We start from the raw sequence: 6,448 nt of genomic DNA, 5'->3' as shown, positions 1-6,448 counted from the left end.
AGATGTTTTACCTGAGTGCATGTCTGTGCACTATGTGCATGCAGTGCCTACCAAGGCAACAAGAGGCTGTAGTCACAGACAGTTGTGAACTGCCATGTGGGTGCTGGGAATTGAAACCAGGTTGTATCTTCAGACTCAGACCTTAAAAAAAAAGACAGTTTCTCACTCTGTAGACCAAGCTGACCTAGAATCCATAGAGTTCTTCCTGCCTCTGTTTGCTCTGGTGCTGGGACCAAAGACATATGGCACCACATCCAGCTTTATTCCTTTTTCCCCAACATCTTTAGTGCTACTTGTGATCAAGTTGATTCCAGAGACACAAGTGTTATGGAATATTATTTTAAGATGTGTTACATTTGTTTGTGCTGTGGAACATTTGTTTAATAATGCAAAGATGTGTTGCATTCTTTTATGTTGCATTTGTTTAACTTTGTGAAGCTGTGTTACTGTGCCTGTCTAAAACACCCGATTGGTCTAATAATGAGCTGAACGGCCAATAGCAAGGCAGGAGAAGCAGGGCTGACAGGCAGAGAGAATAAATAGAAGGAGAAAAAGAGGGATGGGAAAACAAAGAGATCAAGGAGCAAGAAAAGAAGGGGCCAACCACCCACCTACACAACCAGAAATGGAGTAAGAAAGAAAGAAAAGTTATACAGAAATAGGGAAAGGTAAAAGATCAGAGGCAAAAGGTAAACGGGATAATTTAAGTTAAGAAAAGCTGGTTAGAAAAAAAAACTTACTTTTTAAAAAGAGAAAAAAAAGAAAAACAAAACAAAACAAACAAACAACAACAAAAAAAACCACACAAGTGGACCTCACTTGCAAGCTGAAGAACCTCTGACTTTCTACACTACTAACCTAAGACATGCTATTTGCTAGCTTGAAAAACGAAAAATTCCACATGTCTGATTCAGACAATCAGTTTGAGAGATGGGGGCTAAATCTGGAGCCTCCAAAGTGGAAATAAACTCCCCAATCATTCCCGAGAGAGATGCTGTAAATGGCCCCTCTACAACCCTTTGAAGCACAGTGAGTTCATGAACCCAAGTTCACAGAGAGGAGTGCAATTTTTCAGCTTTTCACAAAATTATGTTCTACCTCTGAGTGTATCTTGGTTGCATAGCTCCCAAGTCACACAACAAGGAACAAAGCAGCAGTGGTGTTGAGGTTTGGTGTTCATCCATTCTGGAACTGCAGGAAGGACTGCCGCAGCCAGGGTTTGGTGGAATCGTGTTTATATGAAAGGCAAGATGTGGGTTGCAGAGATGGCTCAGAGGTTAAGAGCACTGACTGCTCTTCCAGAGGTCCTGAGTTCAATTCCCAGCAACCACATGGTGGCTCACAACCATCTATAATGAGATCTGGTGCCCTCTTCTGACCTGCAGACATACATGCAGGCAGAACACTGTATACATAATAAATAAATCTTTAAAAAAAAAGAAAAGAAAAGAAAGAAAGGCAAGATGTGGTGCTGAAGCGAAGCCAGAGCTTGTGGCATTTTCAAGAGCAGGGTATTGCCCCGCTGATCACATCCTGCTTCCACATAGGTGGGAAATTAAAGGCTTGGGGTAAATACCCCTCATATCATCATCACCATCACCACCATCATCATCATCATGGCCTAGTGTTAATTGCCTTAATAATGAGAATGATTACCTTAATCATGAGAATGTGTGTGGAATTTCATAGCTCAGTAAGCACTTCTCGCAAATAGCAATTTTTGTAGCTATTAGGTTCGGGTATTAGGACATAGTGGTCTGAGCCTGGAGGGCAGTGTGAAACACGGAGATGGTTAGTATCTCTTGTACTCTAGAGATATAGGGGTATATGCCAGGGTTCCAGGGCCTCCTTGCTCCTCCCACAGATCCTGACTTAAGAGCTCCCTTTCTAGGTGAGTATAAGACATCACACCTGCTTCCTGTATGCTAACTCCCTAAACTACTTATCCTCACTTTTGTCTACTCCAGAGGTTCCAGTCTGTGTGAGATGGGTACACATATATGTGCTTGTCAGTGCATGTCTGCACAAGTGTGTGTTCCTGTGTTTTCATGTGTGTGATGTGTGTGTGCCTGTGTAAAATGAAGATTCTGTCTTAGAACATGGGGTGGGCTCTGATGTCTCATTTTCTTTTGTTTTGCTTTTTTTTCATTGATATATGATATTTGTACTTATTTATGGAGTAAAGTATTATAATACAATGCATGTATCCAGTGTGTGCTCATCCGGTCTGGGTAATTAGCACTTTTGACTCTTTCAACTTTTGTACTCATTATTCGGAACTATGGAAATTGCTATTTTAGACTGTGGTTACCCTACTGTGCTTTTTAGCACTAAAATGACTTTCTCTCTCACTATATTTTGGTGCCCAGTATCCATGTTCCTGCTCTCCATTCTCCTGCTCTTCTCAGCCCTAATGACCCCCATCCTACCATCTACTTCAGTCTGGTCAAACCCTCAGTGGGTGCTGCCCAGGCAGCTGCTGGCCCCAGGTGGTACTTAGAGGGTTCAGAGTAATAACATTCAAGGTTTACTCACCACCAACAAAAAAGTTTGAACCATTTTACCATCTTTTTTGACATGAATTGGAATATTACAGTCCAGGAAGTGCAAGCCAAGCAGCAAGCCACACTCCTCTGAAGCAACTTGGACAGAAACGTAATGCAAAACATCTGGGATTTAGTGGAGCTGCTCAAAGTTGATGCTGTAATTACAGAGAAATCACGAAGTCTGTAACTCCAGGGAGGACCAGCCCATGGGGATGCAGCCTCTCCTCCACTGGATTTGCTTAAAGAGCTTATGAGGTGCAGGTTCAACCCTCCCAGCAGGTTTGAGGTATATACACTAGGTCTGGGAGAAACTCCTGTAGAGTCCCAGTGAGCTCAGCCTTGGGAAGCCTTGTGGGCACTCTGCCCATTTCTTTCCAAAATGCAACTCAGATTTCCAAGTGTTCCAGATATCCACCACTGGTTCTATGAGATTCTCTAGCCAGATGCTTTTCTTCCAGCTGTGCCCTTGACCCCACTCTTTCCCATAGCTTGGCAGGCTATAGTTTTGGGAATATGAAGCTCAAATTGCAGATACCTCACCCTGGAAGGAAGTGAGAGTGTACAGCAATGTACAAATGTTCAAACAGTCCAAAGGCAGAGTTTCCCAAGTGTCCATGGGTGGCTGAGTCTAGATGATGGCCACAATGTAGCAAAATTCGGCTGGGCATTAGCAGATGTCATACAGAATCAACACACAGTGGGAATATTTGGAAAAACAACATCTGTGCCGACTACATACTGACCCTTTCTCTTGATATTATTTTCTAAATACAGTGTAGTAACTGTTTACATAGCATTTCTGTAATATTAAGTGTTAGACTTCATCTAGGAATGATTAAAGGCATATAGACATAAACACACAGTTTACACATAAACACTATTCCATTTAAAATGCAGACTTGAGCATCCTAAGCTCATTGTTCCCAAGGTCCTGGACCATTCCCTGAAGATACTGAGAAAGAGCTATGTACCTATAGTGTGGACTATTATTCCTTCTGAAGGAAGGAAGAGCATGACGTGGCAGTGCACTTCTGCAACCTCAGCAATCAGCAGGCTGAGACAGGAGGATCACAAGTTCAAGGCCATCCTGATCTACATAGTAAGACAGAACATATCTAAAAAGGCAAACTGCTATGTCTACTCTTGGTTGTCAACTAAAATTAACTAAAACCCAAGTGGCTGCATATGCCTATGAGGGATTTTTTTCTTAATTAAATCATTTGAAGTAAGAAGGCCCACTTTTAATGTGGATCTTTTGTGATGGAAAGATCCACCTTTAATCTGAGCCACATCTTCTGCTGGTAGCCTATATAAAGGACATAGAAGAAGGAAGCTTGCTCTCTTTGCCTGATTGTCCTTGCTCTCACTGGCAAGTTCATCCTGTCACTGGGATTCGAGATTCTGATGTATACTGGAGACCAGCTAAGGCATCCAGCCTCATGCACTGAGCAACTACTGAGCTCTTGTTCTTTCTGTTGATGATAGACAGTCATTTTGAACTAGCTGGACCACACTCTGTAGACTAGTCTGTTCCTCTAGAGAACCCTGACTAATAAAAAACTGAACAAAAAGTCATATACCCTTAGGAGGTGAGGTGTAGCCTGGAAGCAAGACTTCACTTCCCAGGTCTGAAGGCTTCATCCGACCCGGCCTGAACACACATGGATTCCCCACTTGAGAAGGGATTCAACCCCAGATCTCAGGGCCTTCATCCTATGCAAGGGAAAGTACCCGGGCCTAATCCTTAGAGTTCGGCTCTGAATGTTATCACACTACTTCCTGAGGAGGGTCTCTCAGCCTCAGTAGTTCTGTGCAGTAGCAGCTCTGATGCCGTCCCTCATCTTTGAAGAAAATCCTCCCTGTCCTGGCGAATGCCACCACCCACCATGCAGTGCATGGCTCAAATGCGAAGCCAGGCCTCTATTGTTTACTTTGTCAAGAAAGATGCTGCTAGAGCATAATCAGTGGGTGGTAATGTCAGAAGGAACTGAGGAGAAAGCAGATCTTAGGGTAGCTCATCCTGGGGACTGAGAAGTACCGAAGTACCGGGAGACCTTGGTAACAGCTGGGACGGATCCACAGCTGTGCAACTCCTCCAGGTCCCGCCCTTCCTGACCACACCCACACTGGAGCTCCATTCTCCTAGGACAAGAATGTTAGGAACCTTCTAGTCCCAATACTCTCCCAGAGAAAACAAAGAAGTGTGCTTAGCTTCCTTAGTACTACGAGAGGGAAGGCCACATAGGGGAGTGGCATAGGCTGTGCTCAGAATAATTCCTATGATAGTGGCTCTGGTTATATGTAAAAAAATCTTTTTCCAGATTTCTATTCCAGTTGTATTTGTTAAGTTCCCAGTTTAACTCACATTCTTTTTTGACATATAGACATATGAATTGGGGGTCACTTTTCTGAAAATGCACTAAAATTTAAGCACACTTTTTTAAAGAGGCAAAGTGGCTCAAATAGAAACAAAGCTCAAAAACACTAGACAAAAACCAAGTGAGAGTAAAAATGCTCATTTTATCAATCTGTTGCTCTCCTCTGCACCAGGATGGCCTGCTGGAATTTCGGGCCTGCGTTATCATATCCAGCTTCTCCTCTCTTTAAATATTAAATGCCCTCAGTGTGTCTGAGTTTAAACTCTTCCACTGTTAAATGGAAGGTTGATATGGATGGAGTTATTGTCATAGGAGTCTAGGATAGAAAGGTACAAGGCAAGCAAATGACATCACTGGATACTGGCCACACACATACTCTAGTTAGACCAGACTACCGGGCTGGCTGGACTCAGAGACTGACCTGACTTGTCGTTCATTCTTACGTATTGAGTTCTATTTTGTTCCATATTTTCTTGTTCCACTATTTTGTAATTAGGACAAGGTGAGAGGTTCAATTAGTCTAAGAATGCTTAGCCACACCTCAACCTGTCTTACTCCACTATTTTTATCCTTCTGAACATAAACCTAATTCCCACCTACAGTTATTTTAAAGATATACAGTAGTAAATCAGCTGAAAAGACATGTGGGGTATGGGGCTAAGGACTGCCACCACCCTTAGCCATGGCTCTGGTGAGTGAGTTGCTCAGTGGTGGTGGGCAGGACCATCTCATGAGCCTTGCAGTATCCAAGACATTTCGGGTACACCAGTTCAAAGTCAGAATCATTGCCATAATAGGGATCTTCAATAATGAGTTGTTTCTGTGGATCATAGCTCCCAAGTAGTTCAATTTTAGCTTTGCAGATTTTAACTTGATTTTTTTTTCTATTCAAATCTCTCAGATTGCTTTCATCCATACATGGTACATAATCGAATGTGGCAAAGTCTTCTCTTGTAATCTGCCGAGGAAAAATCCCATGTTTCCTCATTCAGCTCTGCCCACGATAGTCAGGGGGGTTCCCCACTTCATAGGTAGATGTTTATCCTCCAATTATCTGAAACATTTTTATCAGTTACCAATTCTGAAAACTGCTTCTACAATGGCTGACCGGCAAATGTTACTGAGACACATGAACAATATGACTTGGACCCAACCTCTACCATCTTTCAGTACAAACCCTGGTGCCCAAAGATGGCATCTACATCTAAAATTTTAATGGTGTCTCTGATTTTCAACATGACAATGTTTGGGAGTAAATACAACAAAAGTAATTAGGCTTGGGATTTTGAAGTAGAGTAGTGTATCACACACATAAACACACCACACATTCTCTCTCTCTCTCTCTCTCTCTCTCTCTCTCTCTCTCTCTCTCTCTCTCTCTCTCTCTCTGCCCCTACCCAAAGAGGGAAAAAAATCCTGAATACCGAAATAGTCTGCCACAGAAGGAAAGCACCATGCCATGTGTGGACAAGACATCTCTGCAGGAAGCAGGGTGGAAGAAGACAGGGTCCCAGCCCTCAGCCC

At 42.9% G+C, this 6,448-nt stretch overlaps 1 pseudogene; it reads right to left on the bottom strand.

Annotated features, from left to right (window-relative positions):
* Positions 1-5,600: 5,600 nt before the first annotated feature.
* On the bottom strand, positions 5,601-6,087 carry LOC128123969 (low molecular weight phosphotyrosine protein phosphatase-like; annotated as a pseudogene).
* Positions 6,088-6,448: the final 361 nt, after the last annotated feature.

Source organism: Peromyscus californicus, unplaced genomic scaffold (genome assembly GCF_007827085.1).
Source record: "Peromyscus californicus insignis strain IS unplaced genomic scaffold, ASM782708v3 Scaffold_4__1_contigs__length_199733344, whole genome shotgun sequence".
Taxonomy (NCBI): domain Eukaryota; kingdom Metazoa; phylum Chordata; class Mammalia; order Rodentia; family Cricetidae; genus Peromyscus; species Peromyscus californicus.
The sequence above is the reverse complement of the archived record's forward strand: the minus strand, read 5'-3'. Positions and strand labels throughout refer to the sequence as shown.